Source organism: Oryctolagus cuniculus, chromosome 15 (assembly GCF_051225735.1).
Source record: "Oryctolagus cuniculus isolate XC-2025 breed Fujian yellow rabbit chromosome 15, ASM5122573v1, whole genome shotgun sequence".
Lineage (NCBI taxonomy): Eukaryota > Metazoa > Chordata > Mammalia > Lagomorpha > Leporidae > Oryctolagus > Oryctolagus cuniculus.
In genome coordinates, this window is record NC_142881.1 from 86,530,179 (window position 1) to 86,546,809 (window position 16,631).

The following is a 16,631-nucleotide window of genomic DNA, read 5'->3' on the forward strand; positions in this document are numbered from 1 at the left end:
CTTACGGTTCTGAGAATCAGCCATCAGGAGGCATTGGTAAACGTCGCTGATTTTCACTTGGGATCCCTGGAGGTCCACAGCCTAGGGGTGGAGACGAAGCCAGACTCTTCTAAGAAAGGAAATGCAGACTCGAGCCAGGGCCACCCCGAAAGATTGAGTTATGACCCTCATGCTATTCGCCTGGTCTATGATAGAGTGAATTATCTCTGGGCAATGAGATTATCATTCTGAGCCTTCATGATTTTTTAATACAATGTCCAACTTTCAACAAGATATTACCAGGCATGAAAATAAAATAACCTCGCTGGCATCTAGTCCAGCACATTAAGGAGCTTGTATGCCATCAGTTCATACTCATAACAAGTAAAAACACAGCACAAACTCAAAAAACAGAAAAACTCTTCCTAGCCTGGTCGGAGAAAGGAGCTCACAGGGTAGAACACACCGAACAAAATTCTAGACAAAGCAGCAGGGGCAGAGAATCCCAACCCCCATTACGGGCTCTGGAGAGGAGCGGGACAGGAAAAGTCTCCTCACTCTTCATGAGCTTACTTCCCAGAGTTCTACAGATGTGGGCCATGAACACATGAATGATTTTGAAGATTTATTTATTTACTTATTTGAAAGTCGTGGTTAGAGAGGGAGAGACAGAGAAAGGTCTTCCACCTGCTGGTTCACTCCTCAGATGGCCAGAATGACCAGGTCAGGGCCAAGGGCGAAGCCAGGAGCCTCGAACTCCATCCTGGGGTCCCATGTGGGTGCAGCGGCCCAGGTACCAGGGCCAGCCTCCGCTGCTTTCCCAGGGGCACTAGCAGGGAGCTGGATAGGAAGTGGAGCAGCCAAGGCTCCAACCAGAACCCAGAGTAGATTAATTTTGTTGCAGGATCCATTCGAGACAGAAATACAAAACGCAGACTGGTCCCACGCGCAAAAAGGTTATGTAGCACCCAGGAAACAAACACACATTCAGGCCCGAGCCTGGGCTGCCCCACACAGAGAAATGCTCAACAAGAGCGGGCCAAAGAACTGCCTGTGGACAAGAGAAGGAAATGAAAATGGTACCTCCGGTTGAGGTGGTCCGTGCACGCGACGGAGATAAAGAGAGCGGGAAAGCGCCAAGGTGGATGGCTCTGCACAGGGAAAAGCACGCACAAGCGGTCCGTGGCTCCGCACGTGCAGCGCTCCGTGGAGAAGAGAGAAAACAGCAGCCTTCATCCGCGCTGGAGGTGGAGCTCCTTCCGGCTGGTGCGCCCTCTGAGGGGCTCCACAATCCTGTTAGGGTGCAAGCATGCATCCATGACCCAGATGTGACGGGTGCATTCTGGGAAGGCAGGTGTCATCACACTGACAGTTAAAGACACAGCCTTCCACTGCAGGAGAGGAAGAGTTCCAGGCCCTAACCCTGACTAGTGACACCGTCTCACCGCCACGTTCTCTGAGACTTAACCCACTGCACCACAGTGCCGGCCCCAATAGGTTTTAAAAATGGATTCAATGGGGGCCGGTGCTGTGGCATAGCAGGTAAAGCTGCCTCCTGCAGTGTCAGCATCCCATATGGGCACCGGTTTGAGACCCGGTAACTCCACTTCCAACCACCTCTATACTATGACCTGCAAAAGCAGTAGAAGATGACCCAAGTCCTTGGGCTCCTGCACCCACATGGGAGACCTGGAAGAAGCTCCTGGCTCCTGGCTTCAGATTGGGGCAGTTCTGGCCATTGCAGCCCTCGGGGAGTGAACCAGGGGATGGAAGGATGGAAAACCTCTCTCTCTCTCTCTCTCTCTCTGTGCCTCTCCTTCTCTCCCACTGTGTAACTGTGACTTTCAAGTAAAATAAATAAATATTTTAAAACAAAATGGATTCAATGATTGAATCAAAAATTATAACATGCATCTGATGAATTTTTAATGTGGGTTCTTGGGATATGTGGAATATGTAAGAAAACTATGACATAAAAGAGAAGAGAAAGAACCTACCTGATGGCAAGATTTCTCCCTGATAAGGCAAAATTGCTAGGAGCCTATGAAAAGTGAAGTGTGTGTTGCAATTCTGAGGGCAGTTGATAACAATCTACAGAAACAGATACTGTATACATCACAACTGATAAATTAAAATGGAATGAAGAGCCATGCACATCACCTGACAGCAAGAAAGGAGAAACTGAAATAAAGGAGTTCGATATCAAAAACCAGATGATGAAATCCAGCTAAATCAAAAACTATCAGTGAGTATGTTGAATGCAGCTGGCCTAAACACAGCAAGTGAAGGAGAAATTTTCAGAAAGGATTTTATTTCAAATGAGCCCTCCTGATGCTGTCTGTGACAAACATTGAAATACATAAGATTTATTTATTTTATTTGAAAGGCAGAGCTACACAGAGAGAGAAGTAGAGGCAGGGAGAGAAGAGAGGAGAGAGGGGAGAGGGGAGAGGGGAGAGGGAACAGGGGACAGGGGACAGGGGAGAGGGGAGAGGGGACAGGGGAGAGGGGGAGGTCTGCCATCCACTGGTTCACTCCCCAGTTGGCAGCAACGGCCCTTAGAGCTGAGCCCATCCGAAGCCAGGAGCCAGGAGGTTCTTCCAGGTCTCCCATGCAGGTTCAGGGGCCCAAGGACTTGGGACATCTTTTACTGCTTTCCCAGACCAGGAAGCTGGATAGGAAAAGGAGCAGTCAGGACTCAAAGCAGTGCCCATATAGGATGCTGGCATTGCCGGTGGCAGCTTTACCTGCTATTCCACAGCGCTGGCCCCACAATACACTTCTAAATCCATTTGTCAAAGAGGAAGTCTCAAGATAAATTAGAAAAGGATATAACTTTAACAAATTTAAAATGCAGATGTATCAGAGTTTTACAGATGCAACTTAAACATAATTAGAGTAAAATTCATAGCAATAAACGCATTTATTAGAAGAGAAGAAAGCTATCTATTCAACAATAATTCTTAGTTTAAAAAAATAAAAAAAAACAGCAAAATAAACTAAGCCAGGCATGAGGGAGCAACTAATAATTCAAAGAGTGAAACAGAATAAAATTGAAAACAAAACAAAAAACCAGTGAACACAAAAACTGCGTCTGAAAACTGATATATCTTTATTGAGATGGTAAAGAAAAAAGAGAGAAGACAAATTATGGAGGTGCCACACACACATCAGAAGGATAATAAGTGGGGCCAGTGCTGTGGTGTAGCAGGTAAAGCTGCCTGCAACACGGCATCCCATATAGGTGATGGTTTGGGTCCCAGCTGCTCCTCTTCACACCCAGCTCTCTGCTATGGCCTGGGAAAGCAGTGGAAGATGGCCCAAGTGCTTGCACCTCTGCACCCACGTGGGAGACCCAGAGGAAGCTCCTGGCTCAAGCCTGGTCCAGCCCTGGCCGTTGTGGCCATCAGGTGAGTAAACCAGCAGATGGAAGATCTCTCTGTAACTCTGACTTGCTAATAAATAAATAAATATTTTTAAGAAGAGCTAGTAAGCTAAAATTCTGCGGAGCTTTATGTACTCAACACTTTATCTGAAATCATGCATTTCCCTAAAAGCTATAAACTATAAGTTCAAACAAGATGAAATAAATCAATGATTCTTATAAACTCTTCAAAAGCAAGGCAGAGAGGAAAACATCCTCAGTATGATAAAACACATCTACCAATATAACCTACAACCATTATTATATGTAACAATGCAAGAGTCAATGCTTTCTTAAGATTAGGATAAATAAAAATTCCATTCTCAATACTCCTAGTCAACATGATACTGCAAGCTTCAGCAATGCAATAGGTAAGAAACAGAAATTATTTTTAAAAAATAGACTAGTAATGAATGATAAAATTGTCCATATGTTTATTGGCAACATGACTGCCTGCATAGATATTATTGGGCAATAAAAAACAAAACAAACATTGAGAACTTCTAAAAACAGTAAAGTAAAGCCGGCGCCATGGCTCAGTAGGCTAATCCTCTGCCTTGCGGCACCGGCACACTGGGTTCTAGTCCCGGTTGGGGCTCCGGATTCTGTTCCGGTTGCCCCTCTTCCAGGCCAGCTCTCTGCTGTGGCCAGGGAGTGCAGTGGAGGATGGCCCAAGTGCTTGGGCCCTGCACCCCATGGGAGACCAGGAGAAGCACCTGGATCCTGCCTTTGGATCAGTGCGGTGCGCCAGCCGCAGCACGCCGGCCACGGCGGCCATTGGAGGGTGAACCAATGGCAAAGGAAACCTTTCTCTCTGTCTTTCTCACTGTCCACTCTGCCTGTCAAAAACAAAACAAAACAAAACAGTAAAGTAAGCAAGGTTGTAAAACACAATACAGAAAAACAAACTTTTTTCTACATAAAATTAGAAGTTAAAAAAAGCCAAATAACACTCACAATAGTGCCAATGAAAATTGTCTAAAAAAAGGTCAAGGGTGCTGAAAACTACAAAGTGCTGATGCAAGGAAAACAGGGCACTCGTCGCTGGAAACCAGCCTCAAATGGTTACATGCCATATAGTTTCACTCACATGGCATCCCCCCAAAAGGTAACCTTACTGTGTCCGGAAACATTATCAGTAGCTGGAGGTTGTGTCTGAGTGGGAGGTACAAGTATACAGAGACAGAGTGAGGGAGTTTTGGGGTGCTGGAATTCTGTAGGCTGGTTATGGTGGTAGCCACATAAAGCCATACGTGCATTACAGTTCATAGATTTGACAGTAATAAAGACCCATCTGACACTGGCAGAAAGACAGACAATCAATGGAGCAAGATAGAGAGTCCAAAATAACACCCATGAATCTAGTTTACTGACCTTTGACAAAGGAGCAGAGGCAACTCAGTGAACAAAGGACAGGCTCTCCATTAAAGGGTGCAGAAATAACCTGGATACACACACACACACACACACACACACACAGACGAATCTTGATGTAGACTTTACACTTTTCACAAACACTAAGTAGAAATGGATCATAAACCTAAACCTAACACAAAGCTACAAAATTCCTGGAAGATAGCACAGGAGAAATTCTAGGGAGCTGTGAGTTTTTGGTGATGCCTTTTTTAGCTATAACACGTAAGCACAATCCATGGAAGAAAAATGGATAAGCTGGATTTCATTAAAACAATTTCTGCTCTGTGAAAGACCTGTTAAGAGGATGGAAAGATGAGCCATAAAGTGAGAGAAAACATCCAAAAGCTAAAAGTCAGAGCATACAGAGGACTCTTAAAACTCACAAAGCAAACGATTAAAGTGGAAAAGATCTGAAGATAACATTCACCAAAGACATACAGGGGACAAGTGAGCATTTAAAAAATACTCAGGAAAGTATAGATAATTTCAGATTAAAATAACAAAAGCAACACCTGATAAAACAAATCTGTTAAAAATCTGTTAGCTAAAATCCAAAGCTCTGACAACATCAAATGCTGATGAGGATGTGGAGCAACAGGAACTCCACTCATGGACATTGGGAATGTAAAATGGTTTGGGCATTTTGAAGACAGTCTGACAACTTCTTACAGAGAAGAACATAGTCTTATCATACAACCCAGCAATCACCAAATGAATTTACCCAAATGAACTGAAAACTAATGTTCCACTCAAATCTGCACATCAATGTTTATAGCAGCTTGGTTCATAACTGTCAAATTTTGGAATCAACTAAGACATTCTTCAATAGGTAAACTGATGTATCTATAAAATGAATGTTATTCATACTAAACACATATGAACTATCAAACCAAAAAAACATAGAGGAAGCTTAAATGCAAATTACTAAGTAGAGTTTTTTTTTAAAAAAGAGTTAAAAAATAGGCTTTATTTTGGTGCTAAGAATTTAAAAATGCATGCATAGCTTTTCTACAATATGCATTTTCAATGAATTTTTTAAGATCTCCTCCTATTATTTCAACTATGAATGTAGTAATTAGGCAAAACTATAGAGACAATGAAAAGATAAATAGTTGCTAGGGAATGAGGAGGAGGAGGCAGAAATGGATGGATGGAGCACAGGGGATTTTTAAGGCATGACATGATGGGGCTGGAGCTGTGGTGTAGTGGGTAAAGCTGCCACATGCAGTACCAGCATCCATATGGTTTGAGTCCTGGCTGCTCCACTTCTGATTCAGCTCTCTGCTATGGCCTGGGAAAGCAATGGAAGATGGCCCAAATCCTTGGGCCCCTGCACCTGCCTGGGAGACCTGGAAGAATCTCCTGGAACCTGGCTTCGGATCAGCACAGCTCCAGCTGCTGCAGCCAATTAGGGAGTGAGCCAGCGGATGGAAGATCTCTCTCTCTCTCTCTCTCTCTCTGTCTCTCTTTCCCTACCTCCCTCCCTCCCTCCCTCCTTCTCTCTCTGTGTAATTCCCTCCTTCTCTCTCTGTGTAATTCCCTCCTTCTCTCTCTCTGTGTAATTCCAACTTACAAATAAATAAATAAATCTTTTTTTTAAAAAGAGGCATGAAATGCTCTGTATGATATCACTATGATGGCAGGTATAGAATATTGGCATTTGCTGAAATCCATAAAACTGTATAACACACAGTGAGTCCTTTGGGAAGTATGAAATTTAATTGATGATGATACACCGATATTGATTCATCAATATAACAAATGCACATTAATGTGAGGTGTTAGCCGTGTGCAGGGTTTAGAAAACAATGATGGAAACATTCTACTTTTTGCTCTGTCTGTGAAGCAAAGCTGCTCTGGAAAGTAGCCCATTAATTTAAAAAGGGATAGAACTGTACACTGTCAGACAAAAATCTATTCTACTGTATTGATGATTTCAAAAGCACATTGAAAATAAAAGCAATCTGTGTGGGCAACAGGACAAAGTTTATGTGTACTTATGGGCACATGCACTCACGCATCATTAAACAGATATGGACTCTTTATGACATACTAGCATAAACACTTGGGGCTGGTGTTGTAGCCTAACAGGCTCAACCACCACATGTTGACACCAGCATCCCATATTGGAGTGCTCATTAAGTCCCAGCTGCTCTGATTCCGATCCAGCTTTCTGCTAAGGCACCTGGGAAGGCAGTGGTGATCACCCCAATGCCACCCACATGGGAGACCTGGAAGGAGTTCCTGGTTCCTGGCTTCAACCTGGCCAAGACCCGGCTGTTGTAGCCATTTTGGTGGTGAACCAGTGCATGGAAGATCTCTCTCTCTCTCTCCCTCTGTCTGTCCCCCCCCCCCCCCCGGTCACTCTGCCTTCCAAATAACTACAATAACAAATCTTTTAAAAATAATAAAGTAAAACATTCACTCTCCAAGAGGTCACCTTTCTTTCTTCTCCTGTCACTCAGTGTCACTTAATCTCCATCTCCTGCGACTCCACTCCTGTGGAGTATTTTTCCTTCCCCCACAGCCAGCTGGGTTTCCTGGTTGATCATTTTCTCCACTCTCTTGCCTCTCTTGTCCCTATTTGCACATCATCTGACAAGTGTGCAGCCATTCAGCTGTCTTCCTGCTGCACCATCACACACAGCATAAGCAGGTCCTTGGGGGATGGTCACTCATTCTCTAGTTTCAAGGAGTTGCAGGCACTACTCAATATCGGTGCTGTATCTTCGTGGGAGATCTCCTCCACGGCCATGACTTTCAACCTTCTCCAGTTTTCTTAAATATCTGTCCCTACCACCTGCTTGTTCTCAACAGTTGAGACTTAACCACTAATGAAATAGGAGGTGTTGTGGGAGAGCTACCAGAACTTGCCCCTGCTCTGCCTGCAGACAACGTAGCTCCACCCGGCATCATTGTTCTCTGCTGGGATTCTTCTCTTCCAGGCCTGCTCCGGCTCCCTCGGGACCTCATCCTACCCACTGCTTCTCTCCTTGTTATCACTTTATCACTTTTAGAGTACTTCTCTCTGCCAGTTTCTTCCATACAGCATTTACACGTCATCAATCTTTCTCAATTTGGTGGAGGGGCTGGGGAGACTCCTCTTCAAATAAACACTGGAGTTCTCTGCTTTCCTCCCTTACGGGTGGTTATCTGCTAGTATTATCTCTGGATTCTCGCTTTCTATGTCCTTCTCCACCCATGTCATCTGATGCTTTTTCATGTCTCCATAAGTCACATTCCAAAAAGGAATGAATGAACTATTCGACGAAAACTCTAATGAGCTCTTTCTTTTCCATTTTGAGTTTTATCTTCTCAGCACTTAAAATCTCCATTCCATTGGCTCCTGTGACTTCGTATTCATATTCCAGTTTTCATTCCTTTCTTAGTTGTGCCTCCGCAGACTCCACTGTCAGCTCCTATTGTTTCACCCTTCATTGCAGCATTGGTCTTCCTACTCTATACAGTCTCTGAGCAACTTGTTCACTCCTGAAGACCCAATTAAGAATCGCTAACTCCAGGGTAAGTCTCTCTCCTGAATTTCAGTTTTAGAACCAACTTCCTCCCAGTCTCCTGTACTTACATTTTCAAAAATGTCTTATAATAAAAATATGAATGCTTCCCTGCTATTCTTCTCCAACAGTTTCTGTTTTAATTATCTATGCAGTCATCCGAGCCAGAACCCAGGAGCCACCTCCATTTCACACTCTGCCAGTTAGTAAACTCTTTTTTCCACCCAACTCCCTGGAACACTACACTACTCTCCAATGTCAGTCACAACCTACATCTCATGCGGTTAGGATTCTCACCCCTTGACTCTCTCTTGGCTTCAGTATTCACTGCCCCTTGCAGGATTTTCCACACAGTAATCATGATTATTTGTCTTGCCCAGGGGTCCCACCATACCTCTCCGCTCCTCTAAATACATTCATCGCTCCTTTTGTGTTTGAGCCAAAATTCTATCTCCATGCCAGAGCTGAGGGTCTCCCCCAACTGGACCCCCTGACAACTCTCTGACTCAGTGCTCAGCACCTCCCATTCCCTCTCTGTTCCCCAGCAAAGCTGAACTAGGAACCGCAGCAGAGCTGCAGAACTGGCTGTTCATTCCACCGCCTCTCAGCCTTGAGAAGGGCGCCCCGACCTCCCCGAGTGCTCTTGAACTCTCTCTGGAAAGCATGCTCGCTTCTGTCTACGCTTTCATGCACAGTTCAGATACCACCTGCACTTTTTTTCAGTTGAGGGCTGCTTCAACACTGTGCTTACTCTTCTCTCACAGCCCTTGTCACACTATGCTGTAATGGCTGGTCCCTTGTCTGCTCTCACATTAGTGGAACTTCTTCAGGGCCACTTTAAAATGTTGTCTTATTGATCTCTGTGTTCCTGTTTACCCCAGTAGACAAGCAAGAAACTGACTGAAGAAGGAAGCTATACAATCAAGAAGGAAGGAAGGGCAGAGGGGAGAGGAGGAAGCTTTGCATATTGCAAATATCTTTCCTGTAGGTTACCTGTTCAATTTGCTTATGTTAATTAAAAATTTAAAATCCACCTTTTCTTTTTCGTTCACATTTTTTTTCTTGAAGTACTTATGAATTCTCCAATATCAAAGTCATAAGAATTGGCTATATTTCGTGCTAAACATGTTAAAATTTACATTTCACATTCACAGATCTTTAATTCCGTGGAACTGATTTCTTTTTATAGTATGAATATGGGATCCAATATTTATTTTTCATATGAATAAAGCATTTCTCCAGAAACTTTTATGGAATAATCCTCTCTTCCCAACTCATTTGTGATGGCAATGCTGTCTCATATCACTTTTTCACTCATTCAACGTGTTTTAACTCTCTATCACATAGTCAACTCTGTTCTAAGAACTGTTTATATGTCAATGATAAAATATTATTCTTGAATCTCACTTTGGGTCTCCATTGTGTTCCTCTATTTATGTTGATATCTCTGTGACTAACAAACTCAAACCTACAAATGCCATGTTTACTTGGTCATGGTATCAAAAAACTCAATGCGGGCATTTGGACTAGCAGATAAGATACTTATCACAACACCCACATCCCAAGTCTAAAGCACGTGGGTTCAAGTCCTAGCTCTAGCTCCTGATTCAAGCTTCCTGCTAACAAGGATCCTAGCAAGGCAAAGGTGGTGGTTAACGTTGGCTTCTGGCCCATGTGGGAGACCTGGACTGAGTTCCTGGCTGGGGTCATTGCAGTCATTTGGGGAGTAAACCAGCAGATGGGAGCTTCCTCCCACCTCTCAAATAAATAAATATTTTTAAAAAGAAGTTATCCTCCCCTTAATCCTCTTTTTTCAAATTATTCTGACTATCCTTTGCCATTTTATCATTCACATATATGAGTCAATTTGTTAATTTTTATAACAAACTTGTGTCTTTGTTTGCATTCTCTGAAAGGACAGCCTGACAGAAGGTTTCTTGGAAGAGAGTTTTTTATTTTTCAAAAAAAATGAGCAAAGCAGCAACCAAGGTAGGGCAGGGGAGGGGTCCCCACTGCAGACAAGAGAAGGGACAAAGGCAGTGTCACTGGCCAGCATACAAGGAAGTTTAGATAGGGGACAAGGCATCAATATTAACCACTGTGGTGTGTAAAATTTTCTTTTTAAGAATATCTAGATATTCAAACCATGTAGATTTTACACATTGTGGTCACTGTCATGGGAGAACAAGACAGAATTAGGGATGGGTAGGTAAAAAGGACTAAAAGGATTTGTACTGGATGGTTGAATGGTGAAATTCTATTAAGGCACATGTCTATACCTGGTATTCAATAAAAGATCAATATAAATAAACACACAGTCCTAATCAATAAATACGCACTCTCATCCCCAAACACACACTTATCCTTTAAAAAATTTGACTCACTAACACAGAAGAAGCCTTGTGATCAGCTGAGGTCTATAATTTAGGTGATTTTAGTTGAGCTTTTTCAACTCCCTTCTAATGAGTCAGTGTTCAGCCACTGTTCAGCGGTAGCTTTTAATTGCAAACTTTGAGACACTCTAAATTATGGGTAGGTGAAGCCAAATGCACTAAAATCCAGTAAGTGCTGATGGGCTTGATTTCCCCCACCCCCCAGAGTGGACTTATTTTCAACCTCCGCTCTCACATGCATTTGCATCACCAAAAAGAATAATTTCACGTTCTAATTTATTTATGCTCAATGCCACAGGCACATTTTTGTTACGACTTCCTTGATAGCCATGCTGTCTCAGGAGTAGTATTTTTCTATGCCATCCATTTTGCAAAGAGAATAAAATTTATGTTCACGGTTGATCCATTTCGCCTTATTTCCTGATCATCCAAAAGCATTGTTACATTACCCCAGATAAACTCTGGGTCGTGAACCAAGGTTCAATCAAGAGAATACGACTGACTCATGCAGAATACATTCCCCACTGCAAGTTTCAAATTAGAAATCAATAACATCCAAACACACAGAAAATCCCCCAATATTGGCCAAGTTAGTAATAACCTTTTAAATAACCCAGTCCAGAAGACAATCTAAACGTGTTTCAAACTGAGGAATGATGAAAACATAAAACATCTAAATGTGTGGGTTGTAGCTAGAGAAGTTCTTTGAAGGAATTAAACGCCTTCAAACAATTTTATTACAAGTAATACATTAACAAAGAAGGAAGAACTGAAGCCACTTGTCTTTGCTTTCACCTTAAGAAGAAGACACTGTGACACAGCAGGTAAAGCCACCACCTGCAGTTCTGGTTCTAGTCCCAGCTGCTCTGCTTCCCATCCAGGTCCCTACTAATGCCTCTGGGAAAGCGGTAAAGGATGGTCCTAGTCCTGTGGGCCCCTGCACCCACGTGGGAGACCTGGAAGAAGCTCTTGGCTCCTGACTTCTAATCAGTCCAGCTCCAGCTGTTGGGGCCTTTTGGAGAGTGAACCAGTGGATGGAAGACAGACCTCTCTCTCTCTCTGCCTCTGCATCTCTAACTCTGCCTTTCAAATAAATAACTCTTAAAAGGCGGGGGGCACTGTGGCTCAGTGACGAAGATGCTGCTTGAGACACCCACACCCACAGTCACAGTGCCTAGGTTCAAGTCCATGCTTTGCTTCCGACTACCTGTTCCTGCTAATGTGCATCCTGGGAGGCAGCAGCTGATGGCTGAAGTGCTTGGTCCCCTGCCACCCACACAGGAAGCCTGGATGGAGGTCTGGGCTCCTGGCTTTGTCTTGACCCAGTCCAGGCTGTTGCAAGCATTTAGGGAGTAAACCAGTGTCTCTCTTTCTCACTCACTCTCACTCTTTCAACTAAATAAAAATTTCATTTAAAAATTTCAAAGAATGTTTTAAAATCCACATATCTATTGAAAATTTAATTCATGGTAATAAAGTGCTTTTTTTTGTGGAAGCACACAGAAAATTCCAGGCCCAGATGAATTCATAACAATTCATTGAACTTTAACAGAGGAAAACACAGATCCTACACAATCCTTCCAGAATTAAAAAGAAGGATTCTACACAAACATTTTAAGAATAAAAAAAGGGAACTATTCCTAACATAGTTTATGAAACAGACAAAATGCTGATATGATCTCATAAAGGTTTTTTTAAGAGAAAAACACTCACAAATCAATACCCCTCATGAACATGGAAATAAAACCCTTAATAAAATATTACTGAATATTTCTCAGCAATGTATAAAAAGGATGATAAATCATGACCAAATACAATTTATCTCAGGAATCAAGATTACATTAATATTTGAATACCGGGCATTTGGGAGCCACATCCTGGCACAGTGGATTAAGCCACCGCCTGTGATGCCAGCATCTCATACAGGCATAGGTTTGAGTCCCTGCTCCTCCACTTCTGATGCAGCTCTCTGCTAATGGGCCTGGGCAAGTAGCAAAAATGGTCCAAATTCTTGGGTCCCTACCATCCATGTGGGAGACCAGGATGCATTCTAGGCTCTTAACTTTAGCCCCAGCCTTCACAGCTATTTGGAGAGTGAACCAGGGGATGGAACATCTTTGTCTCTCCCTTTGTCCTTTTCCCTCTCTTTGCCTCTGTAATGCTGCTTCCTAAATAAATAAATTGTTCTTAAAAATCAAGCAAGGTAACACCCCACATCAACAGAATGAAAGATAAAAGCATCATCTTGGTTAAAGCAGAAAGCATTTGATTAACCTTACAACCTCTTTATGCCAATAGTCTCATGGTTCTCAGTTTCCGGGGAAACACAAGAAAAATCCCTTATTCTGTAAAAGGACATTTGTAAAACACAGAAACAAAAACACTATAGTTAACATCATGCTTAATGGCGAAATAGTGAAGGCTTTTCCACTAACAGCAAGAAGAAGGTAAACCTATCTACTCTCCTAATTTGTAATGAACAGTGTATTAGTGAAAAAAAGAGGGCTTGAGGAGAAGGAAGGGAGAGAAAACATGAACCTGTTAAGTGTTACAGTTTGTTAATAAGGATTGTGTATGTAGAAACCCTGATGGAATGTGCCAAAAATTATCAGAAATAAAATACATATTTAGTAGGTTCACAGGAGGCAATGCTAATCTACAGGAACCAAGTATATTTCCAACGTTAACAAGGAAGAACTGGCAAGTGAAATGTAGAAAACAATAATGCTATCCACAATCTACCAGAAAATGCCTAAGATGAACAAATAATATGCAAGACTTATGCATTGAAAACCACAAAAATATTCCATTTAGTGGCTGTTATAGGAATTACAGAAAACATCTTCCAAAGGAAAAGTTCATATTATACTACTTTACCATGAGTATAAGAACCTTGCCACGGGAGTTTCATTTGTCCTCGTACTTCTCACTGTATTACTGCATGAGAAGTTGCAACTCTTATAGAAATTCAGAGAAGAAAAATTACATAGGCTTTTATATTTCCCCTATGTTGTATTACTTCCTGGGCTTTTCATTTTTTCCTGGTAATCTGAATCTCCATGTGTTGCCAATTCCTTGCAGTCAGAAGCAAAATCTAGCTTTTTGTAGAAAAGAAATGTGGAGACAGATCCTCTCAATTTGTTTCCCCTAAAATACTGTTATACCCTTCTTATTTTGAAGAATAGCTTCTCTGGATATCATTGTGTGTGCACATGTGTAGACACGTGTGCGTATGTACATGTAGAAACACATGTGCGTGTTTCCCAGCACTTCTTTAGAGATGATATTTTACCATCTTACAGCCTCTTTGCAGGCAAGAAATATGAAGGGGTATCGACAACTGTTAGCATTTTGGCGGCTTTAAAATTCTCTTGGTGCATTTTTTGACAGATATTTTAATTTATTTATTTACTTATTTTTATTAATGTATTTATTTTTTTGACAGGCAGAGGTAGACAGTGAGAGAGAGAGAAAGCATGTTTTTTTTGACAGAGATTTTTTAAACACATGGTAGACACTTTGCCACTTTCCCTGTCTTCATGTATTTCCTCTGAATAAAGACCTTCATTGATACAACTGGAATGCAATCCTTCCATCCAAAATTTATAAAGGTTACACAGTAAATTCTAACAGCAGTTCGATACTGAAAAGCAATTATTTGAGCAGTGACTGCTGCCTCCCTGGGTCTGTCTTGAAAGGAAGCTGAAGCCAGGAGCCAGAGCCAGCAATCAAAACTAGATACCGTGACGTGGGATGTGGGCATCTGAGCCACTAGGCTAACTGCCAGTTTCCAGCATCTGGACCTTGAGGGACCAAAATCCCAGAGAACAGCAGGTCACAGTAAAACACAAGCAGACCAGATGCCAGTTTTCCTACTACAACATTAGGTTAAAAAGACTAAGAGGTAGAGGGGAAGAAAGAATGGAAAAGAGGAGTGCAGGTTTTGGTCATTTTAGTAAGAGGCCAACTTACGGTTCTGAGAATCAGCCATCAGCAGGCGTTGGTAAACGTCGCTGATTTTCACTTGGGATCCCTGGAGGTCCACAGCCTAGGGGTGGAGACGAAGCCAGACTCTTCTAAGAAAGGAAATGCAGACTCGAGCCAGGGCCACCCCGAAAGATTGAGTTATGACCCTCATGCTATTCGCCTGGTCTATGATAGAGTGAATTATCTCTGGGCAATGAGATTATCATTCTGAGCCTTCATGATTTTTTAATACAACGTCCAACTTTCAATAAGATATTACCAGGCATGAAAATAAAATAACCTCGCTGGCATCTAGTCCAGCACATTAAGGAGCTTGTAGGTCATCAGTACATACACATAACAAGTAAAAAACACAGCACAAACTCAAAATAAAAACATAAATTCTTCCTAGCCTGGTCGGAGAAAGGAGCTCACAGGGTAGAACACACCGAACAAAATTCTAGACAAAGCAGCAGGGGCAGAGAATCCCAACTGTGGGGAGCAACTCGGACTACACTAAGTTACTCGAATTAAGACTTATTCTATGCATATGCTCTCCCACAATATGGCACTGAGAAGGGAGTAAACAGCTTCTACACAGCTGCCTCTCACCAATTTGATTGACCTGCAGGAGCTGTTTTTGCTCCTGATTGGAGGAGAGCAGCGTACTCGGCGTGTGGGTAGCAGAGTTGGGATTGGTGGAAGAGGACTATAAAGGAGGAGAGAGACAACATGCACCAGGAACATCTATCTGAAGGAACACCTGTGCTGCCCCCGAGAGAGCCCGCCAGCGGTGTGCCGCTCCCCCGCGGAAGTGGGGAAAGTGGCAGGGGGGCCCGCCCCTCCACGGAGGTGGAGGGATGGCAGCCAACCCGGGAAGAACCAGCAGCAAACCCGGGGAGGGCCGAGCAGACAAAACAACAGCACAGGGTCCTGTGTCGTTCCTCCACGAAGAGGGGGAGCGACACCCAACCCCCATTAGGGGCTCTGGACAGGAGCAGGACAGGAAAAGTCTCCTCAATCTTCATGAGCTTACTTCCCAGAGTGCTACAGATGTGGGTCACGAACACACTAATGATTTTGAAGATTTATTTATTTACTTATTTGAAAGTCGTGGTTAGAGAGGGAGAGACAGAGAATGGTCTTCCACCTGCTGGTTCACTCCCCAGATGACCAGAATGTCCAGGTCAGGGCCAAGGGCGAAGCCAGGAGCCTCGAACTCCATCCTGGGGTCCCATGTGGGTGCAGCGGCCCAGGTACCGGGGCCAGCCTCCACTGCTTTCCCAGGGGCACTAGCCTGTGCCCCAACATCAACCATGGCAAGACACATGGTGGCCTACACCATCAACCTTCTCCTCCCTTTGGTGCCCCAGATGGTGCCGTCAGCCAATTCTGGGAGGCCCAGGACCTCCAATCATGCAGAAGAGCCAACACCAGAACAAGTGAGTGTGGGGTGTGGAGGGTGAAGCAGGAGGCGAGGGGATGGAGCAGCAGGCAGATCTAGAGCACAAGTTGAACCCCCTCCACTCTCTTCCTTCCAGGCCTCATCCCACAGGATGCTTAAATAAAAAAAAAATGGGACTATTCCAAAGGACATAGGAGCTGACTCAAAGAGCTCCTGCTGACCATTAATGAAACCGTAAGAGCAATAAAGTGAATATGTTAGGATTGGGTTATAATTCGAAGATAAAATATTCATGAACCTGTATTAATATAAATTAAGACTCAATAACTAAGTGACCGGGAGAGTTGATATAAAGCTCCCTTAGAGAAGAATTCCAGATCACCTGGTAGATGCTTCCAACTCCAGGAAGTGAAAATTAATATCCCCTCAATCCTGAGTGTGGGCAATGCCTAATGACTTGCTTCCATAGAGTAGAATATTTGTTTCCACAAATACAAAAATGTAAATTCACTTTGGAGAAACCTGCCAGGCACGAC